Source organism: Haliaeetus albicilla, chromosome 12, assembly GCF_947461875.1.
Source record: "Haliaeetus albicilla chromosome 12, bHalAlb1.1, whole genome shotgun sequence".
Classification (NCBI taxonomy): Eukaryota; Metazoa; Chordata; class Aves; order Accipitriformes; family Accipitridae; genus Haliaeetus; species Haliaeetus albicilla.
Window position 1 is genome coordinate 18915202 of NC_091494.1, and position 14737 is coordinate 18929938.

Sequence of the window (14737 nt, forward strand, 5' to 3'; positions counted from 1 at the left end):
CTTAGCTATATGACTTGTATATTCTGCTTGCTAAATTGTTAAATTTCCAGTATATGAAGGCTTTTGATTTGTATATCTTTCTGCAGTGTAGTGGCAATTTGACAGCAGGTCTGCATCAGTAATGAGCACCACTGGGAAAACAGAGATTTTTGGTTTGTTTCTCTTTACTAAGGTAAGACTTTCCATAGATCCCAAACCCAACGAAAAACTGAACTTTACATAATGTTAGAAATGCACCTTTGTGTTATTAACAATAATACAGGAAGATCGTCTACTTTTTGTTGTTGTTGTTATTTAAGCATTCTGAAAAACTTAATTTAAATACATTCAGGTCTCACCTATATTTGTTTTTCACCACTGTTTTAATGAGCAAACTCCTTGGCAGAGTTGTTTGTCAGCACAGACAAACCTCAGAAATGCAAACTGTAACATCTGCGTGGTATGTCTAATACCAAATGAGCCTGTTCAAAGCAATAGGATATTTGGAGAGATTAGATTCTATTCCACATGAACAGGAGTACCAGATACCATATTAAAGAACAAATTCAGACCTCAAACAAAGTGTTTTCACTATAGAGCTGAGTCTAAAGAGAGAGAGATTCATTCAGGCAGAACATAGAAACTGTATGTGACAAATTAGTGTCAGGATTGTTGCACCATCTCAGACTACAGTCTCATCAGAATATATGTATTTTGCAGGACTGAAGCTTCCTGTTGTACACAGGAAAAATTTTCACACAGAAGTAGTCCAGTGTTTATGAGAAGAAACCTTCCCAGAAGTGCACAGGTACTATCAGCAGAACAATGGTCATTCTCATGTGGCCAGCTCACTCCAGCTATTAACAAAATCTCTGTCCTAATCACAGTGTTGACATAATTTTTGCTGAATTTACCAGCTTTAAGTATAGTACTATCAAAGTTCTAGATATTTGCTGTCCATAAGATTTCTATGTCACAAGAGAAATGTTTTCCCAACAAATGCTGATTCAAATGTTGTACATTCCCACTGCTTCAATTTTTGCTCTAGGCTAAGTAGATGATTATTTAGTGTTGCTACAAGTTGTCATATTACTTACGCTGCTCACCAAAGAGGTGGTTGTGTTTCAGCATTATGTGGGGAGTATTCCTATGCATGCATTTGTGCTCAAAATGACAATTTCAAAAGTTTTGTTGCGTATGTTCATTGATACTCTTTAAGGCGGATTGGTGTTGCAGATGGGAGTAAAAGTTTAATTTCCCTGTGAAGGTGGGTAGGAGCCATAGTGGCAATCAGATTAAACTGGAAAAGTGTTGTAAGTGTTTTGAGTTCTTCAGTGGCAAATACTGTGGAAACTGCAGATAGATGAAATGCATGAGGGTTATCATGCAGGGTTAATTTTTCAGGAATGAAGTGGAGAAATGAAATTAATTGTAGTGGAAATTGTAAACTGGCATAGATTTGAGCTCAGTCATCGTACAATTATTCCTGTTCCTTTGGCTGGATGCTCTGTGCAAGCTGCAGTTCCCCCTCCTAAAGTGTTAAAATCACTTCTTTTCATTTGTGCATGCTTTCTCGAACTGATGAGATTAAAACTGCATAATACCACTTCAACTCAATAGGGAATGATTACAACTGAAAAGCATTTATTTATTTGGTGTGAATCATTCTGTAGTACATTTCAGTTCCATAGTGAAGGGGAGGTTTGTTTGTCTTTTAAAGGTTTACTTAAATAGGGGAGGAAGTGAGAAGTAGTCCCTGGCACCTTTACTTTGCTAAGGCAGCTGACACACACCTCACTTTATAGTGCTGATTTATTGCAAAAGGACATCTTGGACAGTTTCAACTGTTGTAGTGTTTATTGTTACTATATCAGGTCTTTGCAGTTGGTTATCACGATTCTGGTCAGGGTAACAAGAAATAATAGTGCAGTATTAGTATTACAGAAAAGGTTACAAATAAAGAAAAATAGTGGGGTTTGCAGTGTCTATTGGTTCTACCTTGCCAGTAGTTTTTAAAATGAGCTAGACACTAAATAGGCACAGTTTTGTCTAAAAATAAAGCAGATGCTTTATGAAGAAAGCTCTCTCTTTAAGGGGACTGGTGAATTGTGGAGAGGATAACTTAGTATTATGGTAACCACCTGGATTTGACTTTTAACTGTATTAAAAAAATAGTACCACATTAATGACAACTTTCAGAAAAACCTAAAAAAATGTAGCTGTTACAAAAGTAAAAAAGAAAACCCAAACAAAGCAACATTTTCCCTATTCATTTCCATCTCTGCCTTTTTAAGCTTAAACTCTGCCTCTTAATCTCATCCTAAAAAGGCATGTTGAGAAGTAGAAGCTTCATTTTTCTGTTTATTGCATTTCCTTCACCTGCTCCTTAATCTGAATTTCCTCCGTCAAATTGGCTATGTCAGTGTGAACTAGTGATTTTTGTATTATGACTCCAGGACCCCTTTCAATCAACTTGAGTTCTACCTGGAAAGTAGAACCAGGTTTGCTTGCACACCATAGGAGTCAGGCACTGTTCCTAATGCTGATCTGAGGAGCAGAGCTGGGTCCATTATAGCCATGGATTGACTTACAAGAAAGGACTCATGCTCTGTGTGCTGCTGTACCCTCTGTGTGATAGCAACTTCAGGCTCCCAACCCTAATGTTCAGTTACTGGGGAGGGGGCTTCTTCCTCAGTCAGCTGGCTAAGGGGTCTTAAGCTAATGTGCAGCTGCTTTGGTTTTTGTTTGTTGGGTTTTTTTAACTTAGTTAACAGTTCAGGTCAGATCCCTTTATTCCAATTTACATACATGCCAATCATTCCAGGATGTAAATAATAATTGTATTGTAGCAAGAGAGAAGCAGAGTTTGTAGGAAGAGAACATACATACAAGATTTTTATTAGGCCAATTAATATAATTGGAAAGAACAGACAGGCTTTTGGGCTCAAAGTCCTTTCTCTGGGTCTGAAAAGGAGCAGCAGAATCCAAGGTAGAGACAAGGTTAGGCCCAATTCCCCTTAGTTCAATCTAATTATGTTAGTCAGGCCACTTGAGAGATAAGGGTACTTAGCATATGTAGAGCAAAGCTCCCTTCCATATTACAGCAATCATACTCTGCTGAGAAAAGTTCTGTTGCAAGGTGAGCTACACAAGCCTGTACACCAGTTTTCAGAGACCTCCTGAGGTCCTTAATGGCTGACAAGCATTTAACCATACTGGCAGCATACACAGCATTTAAGCCCAGCCACATGGAATACAGGATCTGCAGTGTTCAGAAATAACCTGTGTTAACATCACAATGTGATGTTTGCTCACAGGGCTCCACCGAACCTGTGGCTTCATCGGTGGTTGTCTAACTGCAGAGGAGGCTGAGTCCTTCTCAGAGACCGAGGGGACCTCAGTGCCTGTGATTTTGGGAGCTCCTTTGGGATTACTCTGGAGTCTCTCCCTGAGCTGGTGGGTGGATGAGATTCCAATCAAGCAAATGGATGGATTACCGATAAGTAAGTCTTGTTGTTTGGCCATCTGGATGTACTGCTACTGCCAGGGTCATTTTTCAGCTTGATGACCGTAATGATTTTGGCAATGGTTGTGGCTGCTCCCATTCATTCTTTTAACAACTTCCATTACCCTGGCCAATTATTTTCAGGGTCCTGGCCTTTTCTTTCAGAGCTATGTGTTTTTATGTTTCAAGACCTCTGAATAGTTATTTGTATGAGTATGTCCCTTTGTGGCTGCTCCTCATCTTCTTGGAGCAGTTTTACATATAGCATATGCCTTTTGAACTAGCTTGTGACAAAGTGACTCAGACAATGCTGCTCTAAATAACCTTCCCACAGACAGTGAATAAAAAGAGAGAAGTTATCAGCTCTCCATTTTGCTGGACAGGGCATGCACACTAAGCATACAGTCAGATGGAAAAAAATGTGGGTTTAGTAGTGTTGTCAGTAGCAGATCCCAGCTGTTCTCTCTGATATAGCACACATAGGGACTCCCCGTACAGGACTGGTTTCAGCTGCATTTTACTCTATGTTTTTGTCTATCTTTAGTATTTTGTCAGCCCCAACAGGCTGAAACAGGCATCTTCTTGTGTATTTTAAACTGAAAGAAAAGTCAGCAAACAAATACTGAGAGAGTTTATACAGGCACCCAGAAACAAAGCTAGCATTATAGGATATGCAATCGCTTTTTCTGAAGCATTGTTAAGTCTTATTCTCTCAGATCCATAAACACTGTCCAGGTCCCATCTTAGCCCACTGGGGGAAAAAAACAAAGTTCCCAAACGTGCTTGAAATACTAAACTAGTCCCAGAAGGGAAAACCTAAACAAACACTATCCCCCTCACTGAACGCACCCGATCCTTCCCTAATCTAAACAGCCACTGACACTCTTATCATTTTCTGCCAGCAACTCTAACTGTTCTTTTGTTAGGAAGTAAGGCTTATACTGCTTGTATAGGTTTTTACCACCTCTGTACATTGCATGCCTCAGATATTCAGCCAGCTGTGTGCTGCTGATTCTTAGAATGGCTCTCACACACAGAAAGGAATTCTGTATAAAAATGCTACTGCACTAAGACTAGGTGGTGACTAGTGGTGACTGGTCATTAGGTCACCACCGGTGACTTGTGGTGACTGGTGCCATCAGTTACACAAGGGGCCAAACAGCAGACAGATATTTTGGCAGAATGGCTTCTGAATGACATGCTTCCTATTATCAACGTATACTCATGTATGTATGTATCGCAATAAAATAGACCAGGCATCTCAAATTACCATTGCTAACTCACAAAAGTAGGGTCAGCTAGTCTTAGACTCTTGACACGAGAAGTTACAATAAGAATCAAAGCTGTACTTGGTGAAAATCATCAGTTATCACCAGAAATAAAAGCATTTCAGATGCCATTTCCTTGAATATATGCTTAATAGTTTGAAATCTTTGAAAGCATGTACCAGCTCCTCCCCATCACACAGCTGCACCAACTCCACAGTCTTTGGATTCAGTTCAAATCTTGTTTTCAGTATGACAAGAACTTTTGTCAACACTGTAGTTAAGCAACAAGAAGAATGCCAGTAACAAGACAGACAAAAATACCTTATGAAGTAGGTAAGGCTCTAAAGCCTTAGGAAAGGCTGGGTAAGTTTTCAGCACAAACAGGACCATGGCTATATCCCTGGAGGTTTGTTTAAATTGTACCCGAGATGGCCACTCCTAGAAACAGGTTTTGAGATGCAACTAAACTTCTCCTTTCCAGGTAGCTCTTGCAGATGACCTGAATCCAGACTGTCTAAAAGTGCCATGTGTCCTCACATCATGCCAAGTCAGCCCTTATCAGAAAGGCCACAGGACGTCTTGTCTGTCTAGCCTCAAACATATGGTCTCATCACAAGGGCAGATGGGATGTAGGGAGGTGATGGGGATAGGTAATGCTCAGAGCCTGCTAGCGCTGCAGGATAAGGGTCAGATGCTTGGAACAAACTCGAGTTTTCTCCGAGTATGCCAGTTAGCGCATCAGTCCCAAATTTGATCCTGGGACCTGATCAGCAGTTTAATTCAAAGCACTCATGCAGTTGCTCTTTAGGCTGTACTCATCTCATCGACCTTCCCTATCCACTGGATCAAGGGCAGTCCAAAAAATTACACATCAGGTATGCACAATTTCATACCAAATGCAAATACACACTTTAAATGTCATATCAATACAGTGGATTGCATTCAGAGCATGCTGGCGGCCTACTTAAATACTAGCTTTTTCTTTTCTTAAATGCATATGTAATTTATAATGGCCAGCTAACTTCATGAAGTTCTTCATGCTCCAAGGCTGAAATATTTGTACACTCCCTATAGAGAAGACTCCTCTAGGCTTTAAGAACATACAACTTCCAATTAAAGCTTTACGTGGAATGTGACTAAGGCTCAATACTACCACAAATATATGGCTGTCTGATGAGGTGCCTACAGCACGGCTGTAGCATTACAAACATGTATCAGTAAATCCACCTCTGAATGCAGTTCATCTGTCCTGGGAATGAAGTTCATCTTTCACAGTACAACATGGTCTTCTAGACAGAAGGAGAAAGAAAAAAACATTTATCATTCCTGCGCCAGGTAGAGTTCAACTTGAAAGAAACTGGATGAAAAGTGTATCATTCATCTCAGGAATAAACGCACACTACAGATTTGTCTGAGACAAGGCCATACAATCCAAAAGAGCTACCCATTTCAGAATGGGAGGCTTGAATTCAGACCAACCAGAAAATGCATGCTGAGTAGCATCCATTTATTCAGGGTAGCAATGGCTTCTTTTTAAAGCATGTTGCCTTGATCATTTGTGTTAAACATGGCATATATACCAACAAAAATTCCCATCTGTGTGCATGCAGGCTATCTGCCAGCTCCACAAAGGGAATTTTTTTTTTTTTAATAGCTACTGCACTAAGGCTGTTGTCTGCAGAGCAGGTTTTGTATGTTCAGCCTACTGCACTCATCAGGTCTGAGTGCACAGTAAATGGAATTCACAAGCCTTTCCAAGTCACCTCCTGTGTAAAGCTCTGAACAGACAGTCCCAGAAGTGAAGTAAGGAACAACTTCTCTCTCCACCCCTTCAGGCAGCTCACATACATGCCTTTAGTAATACCTAAAACAAGAAAAACACCTAGATCCACTTCCTGGGATTGACGGAAACAGAACGGAAATAAGAAACTGATTAAGTGGTGAGCCAGCTTTACATGCAGAGAAACTTCCAACTTTCTTTCCTAATGACTTTTTAAAAAGCCCTTCATTTTTGCTTGTATTCCATTTAAAAAAAAAAAAATCTTGGCCCGTGAGTTCTCAGTGCCTACACAGATGAAAGCTGTGAGAGGCCTTAAATGACTTCAGCAGGAAACTACTGGGAAGGGGAGTGGTCTGTTTTCTGACAGTCCCATTACACATTTCTAGGAAAAATCTTTTCAAGTTCTGTGTACGAAAATGAAAGGATTACAGCACTGCCTCTCTCCTGGAGACAATCGCAACAACACTTTTCCTGCTCCCATGCTGGAGTGGTGCAAAGTAATTCCCTTCTTTTTCCTCTCTTTTTCTCTCTATCTGTCTCCGGACCTTGGGCTCAGGAATAGCACTTTAGATTGAAGAAATTTTTAGAATCAATGCATTTAAAGTCTGCTCAAATAGGACCCATGTTTATTTCAGGTAACCTTGATGAACACTTTGTTCTGCAGTTGCATTCATAAATCCAGCTGCCACTACCCAAACCCCTCACAAACTGTTTAGTGAACTCAGGAGTTTTCCACTTAGTAGCAATGACAAAGCACTAGACTACTGCAAAACCTATGACGGAGAAGCTGAGCAATAACAGACGCCAGCCAAATAGATCACTGGGGTGGAAGGTCATCCTTGAACAGTATTTCCATTTTTCCCCTCTTGGTAAATTGCTCTGGGAACAATCCTCTTTTCTAGCATAATGTAATCAAGAATTAGAAAGTCACCACCACTTACACAAAGCTGCAATTCCTGGCCTGACTGGCTGTGTTGGGAATTTTAACTGATGTCTCCACCCAAGCAGCATGTGGAACCAATGTAATGGCTAACACAATTCAGAGCTTAAAATGGAGTGATGTTGCAGTTCCAGCTGTTTCTGTAAGTCAGTACAAGAGATTTTTGGAAGCATTAGAGAAGAAATAGAAACAGAGGTGAGGAATGGCTCCTAGTCTGACGATGTACACTAAGGAATATGTAAGTGACAATGCAAAAAGCAAGACAAAAGTAAAGCATCACTAGACAGTATTACATAGCACCATGCTCAGGACTAAGACAGCAACAAGAAAGTGATGACTGGTGGGACATATTTCATGGGAAAGAGGTGCATTATTTTTTTATCTCTGCTTTTAGAAAAGGCACATATGGAAAGGTGACGATATGTAACAGCCTAGGGGTAGACAATAAAGCTTTCATTCTGATGAGGAAGAAAGGTTCACTGTAAGTAGACTTGGCCCAAGTGCCCTTAACAGGTACTGTGACTCACAGTGCTCTACAAATCCCTTAATCATCAGAGAGCTGCATCTCCCTGTGTATTAATCCAAGCTAACTCTGGAAGGGCCTTTTTCTTTCCTAAGAACTGATCTATACTTTTTTACCAAACAAGGTTCCACCTTCTTCCCTAGTCCTAACATGCAGAGACCCAAAATCACTAGCAAAGCATGATGACGACAAGCATTTACCTTATTACCAAATACATTTCCGTGTAGGTCCCTGCTTATAAGTGGAAGGTCTTAGCTAGCTGCTAATTCTGATGCAGATTTTTAGCACTTTAATAAGTACTTAGTATTTAATAAGTATTTAGTAGTGATTTGGTACATCTGCTGTCTATCCAGGGCCCATGTTTAATGGTTAACTGCCTTTCTAGCAGAGTCTGTCTTCCCAACAGTATTTATTATTCTTTGAAAGCAAGAAACACACTATTTTGTAGAGAAGCATGTGGGGAAGAAACATCAGGTCTTAGGAAGGAGTCCCCTTTGTGTGTGTGTGTGTTTATACCTGTATACTTCATACTTGTATCTACCACACCTGATCCTGACCTGTCTGAAAGAACCCGTATGGCTACAGCATTTATTGAGATCAAGGCAAGGTTCATTGTTTTCAGAGTTCATCCATAAAGACTAACAGTACAGGTGGGATGCTAGAGACAAAGAACTTATCCAGTGAAGAGAATCATGTTATAAACTCTGTCCCTGCTGAAAACAGAAGCTGATTTGCTACCGACATCAATGGGTCATATTTGCACAGGGTACTTGCTGTGTATCTAGAAAATACCTTAAAAAAAAAAAAAAAAAAAAAGGCAATGGAAGTATTTGAGAAGAACTAAAGAAAGGTGAGATCACCATAAAAAGCTTCTGGGGCTTTTACCCACAAAAACAAATTTAAAAGGCCACTTGTAAAAAACAAAAATTTGTGTTTCTTTGAAAAATCCCAGATAGCCCCATCTCAGGTAATGCAGTTCTTGACTAGCATTACAACGCCCCCCCACCCCCCAACATGCTAAACCTGTACATCCCAGGTTTGTATCTGCAGGTAGGACTCACCTTGCAAACCAGATTAACTAGTATCATTTTTGCTAAGCATATTCTAAAAGGCTTTAATTCCCAAATAACCTGGTCTGGGAGAGAGAATTCTGTACTCCCTGGAATGGTGATAAAGTTTGAAAATAATATGCTTTAGGCTTACAAGAGTCCTCAAACACACTAATACAAATGCAACAGTCTTAAAATTACTAGGTTGAACTTATCATCAGTCCAACTTATGCAAAGCGCTAGCTTTTCCCCTTAGAAATAAATTTAGTATCTTTTCATTCTATCATTAACGAGGATTATTTAGTTCCAAGGAAGAATTTATATACAGTTGATAGGACTGAAGCACATAAACAAGCTGAGCGCTTTTCTAAAATAAAACTGTAGGATGTCGATGCAAATCAACAGTAAAAAGGTATTTTAGAGTGCAATAAGCAATAGAATAACTTAGTTACACAGCATCTAATGAGCAAAAGGGATATTGATTGTTTTGCAGTCCACTTCTGAAAACCGATTTTTGTTTTCTCCCCACTGATAAAAAAAACCTGCTATTTTTTGGCATAAAAATACCTTTAAAATGTTATTTTTAGATAGACTATGAACAGAAGCAAAACATGAAGGGAGGCTTTCACGTATCGTGTAGGTTATCAATTTTTTTGGCAGCTGAAATTCTTTAAATACTCTCATTAATTTTAAATTAATATTCTTAAGGAAGAGGGGCTAGTTCAAACCGAGAGTTATTGAGAGTTGTCCATCTTACAGAATTTTCCTATAGACATGCTCTGAAAATTCTTCATGCTTTCTTCTCTTGACAGGAGTGATTTTCCCTGGATGTTAGTGATTCATGTGAACTCCAGATCACTTCAGTAAAACACAGTCTTACAAGGAAGGACATGCAACATCTCACAGATCACAGCCTTACAAAGGATCCAAAACCAGTCAGCAACTGCATTTTCTGTAAGTGGAATCAGTCCATCTTACAAAATCATCTCACGGGGGAGGAAATGTCCAACAGTAACATTAAATGAATATAACAACAAAACCAGGTAAAACTATGGCTAAAACAATACTTCAGGGAAAAGCTTTGAAAAAGTACTTTGACTTTTTTTTAAATCATTTTTCTATCAGATAGATTTACCAGTTTTTAAAAGTCTGTTTTACTCAAGCTTCTGAGCACCATTGTACATTTGCAAAGCATATTTGTCATCCAGGGAAAGTCTTCTACAGCCCACCATTATTTTCAAAGGAAAAGGGAAAAATACAGCAAAGGCTTCAAAGATGCGAGTGAATTATTTCACCCCCTTACAAGTGCAGCATGTGCTCTCTTCTGTAATGACACAGTACAGAAAACAACATGTAATTAATGCAATTCCTTTGCCAAATGTGTGGGATCTTATAAAGAATTGGTGCATAATTCTGATTTGAGCTTTCTTGTCTTAAACAAAAACAAACGTAACACAGAACATTATAATGTACTAACAGGGTCCTTCAACTATTTTGTTGGGGGTTTTTTTCCCCAATACAAGTGACTGTGAAGTGCCAGGCCTGTAATCAAAAGGATACTCAGTGCCAAAACCTGCAATATTGATGCAGCCAGGCTTTTTTGGTGTACTACAGTACAATCATGTAAGCGAACCAAAGAAGAACATTTGGCCTTTTGTTATCTTATGTGCCAAGACAGAAAAGCATTCCTTTTCCTCTGTTCTACCCCAACGAACAGATGTGGTTTCAATCACATACAAAACAAAATGCTCACAAGTTTCAGACTATGACTTTGAAATTTAGGAGTAAAATTATTTTTCAAAGAAAGTGGTTTTCATCTAATTATCTTGAAACTGTCCATAAAAGGCACATAGGCAGGGAATTGGATAAACAGACCCAGTAGGATTTTAGGGGGTGGGGAGCGTCAGGTTTTTTTCCAGTTGGAGAGAAAATTAAGGTAATTTTGATAAACAAAAAACCTGTGGCAAGACAAGAAATTTTAAAAGAAGCCTCAGGGTCCAATGTAGAAAAGTTATAGGAGATCCACCAATAAATAGATTTTACAGAGCAGTGTAAATCCAGGTGCTACATCTCTGTTATTGAACTCAAAGCTGCAGATTACCTCAATACACAATGTTAGCAGAACAGTATTGTTAATTGAAAGAGAGAGAGAAAATGCCACACAAAGCCCAAATGCTACTCTGTTGGGAAACTGGCACCTAGAGCTGCTACAACTTTAAGGTAGCCACTAACCTACATCTCATGGCATCCAGCTCACCCGCCAACCCCCCAAGTAAAAAACACCTCATAAATACCTGAAGCCAGATTACCCTTTCTTCTGAATAGCACTAGAGCTCTTTGACAAACTGTGTGTGAAACACAGTTCCAGGGAATATGGATTACAGGCAACTCTTCAAGACCTATTTTGAAAGGTTGTATGTGGTATTGAGGTAGTTGGAATTTGCATACAGAGAGAACAGGTATGTTTCTAATGCAATCTGGACCGCAATTAGCATGAACTATCTTTAGGTACATGGCCTGTATGAGGATAACATGCACAGAGTACAAAGGGATCTCTGTTCCACATCTGGGTGTCGCACCAGGAGCAGAGGGTAGAGGGAGGGAGATGAAACTTGTGATTCCGATGTGAAGGTAAGATGCACAATGCTGGCACCTGGCAACCATAAAAGACAAATGGGGTACAGTTGGGCCTCTGGCTGCTTGCCAGCCAGGGCATATGCAAGGATAACAAGAACTTTTAACCCATATGGAAAGGTCAGGATGGTAAGAACAGAATTATGGCCCATGTTTGTACTTCAACTGCAAATTTCCTAGCTTTATAGAGTTTCAGTAAAACTCTACCAAAACATCCTATAATTAATTTTAAACACACAGGGATTCAAAGTTCATCACAAATGACCAGGTCCACAAAACATCCAGACATAACAGGTCCCACTGCAAATCAATGGGAGTTAAGCCCCTAACTACTCTTACAGTTCCGACCAAATATTTTTTTCTTAAAAACTATAAATTGCACCCTCACTTTGAAACAAACTTCTCTTGCTCATAGCTTTTTTCAATCCCATATTTCACTGTAACTCTTGATGAGTATTACAACCTGCAGTGCCCTAGCCAGCAGCGCATATCTCTGAGGTTTCAAAGATAGTACTCATGTGTCTCTGGAACTTGTACCACTCACTTCAACGACTGCTCTTCAGCCTGCTCAGATGCTACCAGCTCCATTTACGGGCTGTTGGGACAAACTCCTCTAATATGACAGTCACAAGAGAAGACAAGATTACAGATTCTGAATGAGTTCATGTTTGAAGTCAGCATTAAGGAAATTTCATGCAGATAGTTTTACTCACAGATCTTCTCGCAATGCCTAGGACCAATATGAGTTTCTAAAAAGTGAGTTTTTAATTATAAGCAGAGAAACAATAGCTCACTTCAACATGAAAAAGAATACACCCCCTATTTCTCCATGCTCTGTAATTTAAAAATAGGTTGACCCATTAGCTTTAAAGCTTTCAAAAATATGAAAACTGAAATATAGGCCTCAATTTCCTTGCTGTTTTTTAAGCCAGACCCTGAGATTGAAAAGCTTCAGACTAATAGCTACTCTAAGATGATAAAAGGGGATAAAGTTTTTGAACTATGAATCTCATATTGCCAGAACAGATTTATTCCATAGTAAATTTTTAAACAGAAAGTAAATTTTTAAACATTGACTAAATTTGAAGCATTTAAATAAGACCAGAGCATTAACTGCATGCCAATTCAGAAGTGCTACAGGGCCTATAATTTGTCACATTGCACATATGGATCTACCTGACTTTTCTCACTTTTTTCCATAGTGTGCGTGTTCAGAATGCCAACAGGGGCCAAAGTACACCTGAACAGCATGCCTACCAATTCAAGAGACTTCCTATATTTAATGTGAACCAGAGAGAATCAATACATACTGAAAAAAATGACTAGGAAACGGCATTTTTTTTTATTCCGTACTTTAAAAACATAACCCTGGAGGCCAAAATTACTGTCTTGACTACTTGGCAATTGATGACAACAGAATTACGATTAGTGGGACACTGACTCTCAGTGTTTCCCAAGCACCTTCTGCATGAACTGGAGGAACACCTTGTATACACTGAGTATGAAACAGAAGGCCCCTCAGCTGATCAATGCCACAGCGCCCAACAGGCACTGCTCTTTTGAGAAACATTCCTAGACTCAACAGTTTGTCTGAATTTCAACCAAATGAAGCCTCGCAATTGCTAAAATCCAGACGAAGGCCAACCAGACCTGGCCCGGCTCTGCTGCTGTTGCTCTGCACGCTAATGCAGACCCTGTGAACTCAACTGACTGAATGCACTGAAGAGTGAAGCACCCCAAAGGTCAGGGGAATAAAAGCAGTTTCAAACCACCCCATTATGAGCTCGCCCTGGCATCTGCATGGGCTCCCAGTGCCAACGGTACGATTTGTGAAAAACCTCAAGCCTCCTTGCTGGTGACGGAGAACCTGATGTCAAATCTCTCCTCCTCGCTGGCTCACCTGAACGTTCAGAGCAGGGAGGCGAGCGACGCAGCAGCTACTGCAGAGACTCTCAATCATCTGAAGGCTGGTTAAACTAATTCAGGGATACAAGCGGCTCGCAGCAGCCTAGCATACCACTGAACCACACCCTTCAAGTTATTTCCAGCAATCCTAACAGCCACTGCAGTCCCAAGACCATCTTGGGGTTTCCATCTGAAGTCCAGATCCTGTAAGAAACGCTACTGCAGGATTCAGGGCTGTGTTCTATGCTTTTCAGGATTCTCTATCCTTAGTCTAAAGTTCAGGTTCCTGCTGCCCAAACAAACCTGGAGAAAATCTGTTGGTTTGAAATCTTGGTAGGTAAGTCAAACCTCACCAAAACCCAACTACTCCAAGTTATCTCATACTTGCAGTCACTTCACCTCAAACTAATTTGATTTTAAAACTGAAGTTAAGCAACTTGTTAATAATCACTTTTCAAGTATTTATTTATTTTGCCGGGGGAGGAAGGGAGGAGAGAAAAATCAAGCTATTTAGCTTTCCAAGTATTTAACATAAAACCCAAAAGAGCTCCATCTGGCAACCAGCAGGATTTCTAAATAATCTAAATAGTATCTACATAAGAACCAGGCTGTCTATGGATTAAGACAACTTCAACTTTTACAGCCACAAGAAGCCTTTATTAACATAAAAGGAAATTATAAAAAATTAAGTTAGAACAGCAACAAGAGTCTGGCAAGCTGACAAAAGACCCCAGGAATCTCTGCATTAATTTTGAAATGCTGCTTTTGACTTTGTCGGAATATAGCATCATACACTGTGTGGTTTTAAAAAAAACAAAACAAAACAAAACAAAAAACCCTTAGGTTCAAAGGACTCTAGTACAATAAAACCAGTACTAGGAAAAGATTCAGATTAATGAAAATCAATATATAATTCCTTGCTTTGCAACATGAAACGACCCCTAACATTTTAACATAGTTTGTGGGAAATATTAATATTTAATTATAGACTTCACTGAGTCATGGATGAGGCCCTTCATGTCCATAGATGTCCATCTTCATTAAGAAAATGGTTCAGAATACTGCTGCTAATTATGTTAATTAAACATACCTTTGAACTACTCTTACACAAAAATTTTGATAATTCATAATTCCCAAGTAAATAAACACTTCTC

General features: G+C 39.5%; 1 long non-coding RNA gene across 1 annotated transcript in view; it reads left to right on the plus strand.

Annotated features, from left to right (window-relative positions):
• Positions 1–14321, plus strand: part of LOC138688057 (uncharacterized) — a 34796-nt gene extending 20475 nt beyond the window's left edge. Inside the window, exons 6-8 of the long non-coding RNA XR_011327109.1 lie at positions 700–787; positions 9857–9998; positions 12881–14321. This is a non-coding gene — a long non-coding RNA (uncharacterized lncRNA). The remainder of the gene's footprint in view (positions 1–699; positions 788–9856; positions 9999–12880) is intronic.
• The last annotated feature ends 416 nt before the right edge of the window (positions 14322–14737 follow it).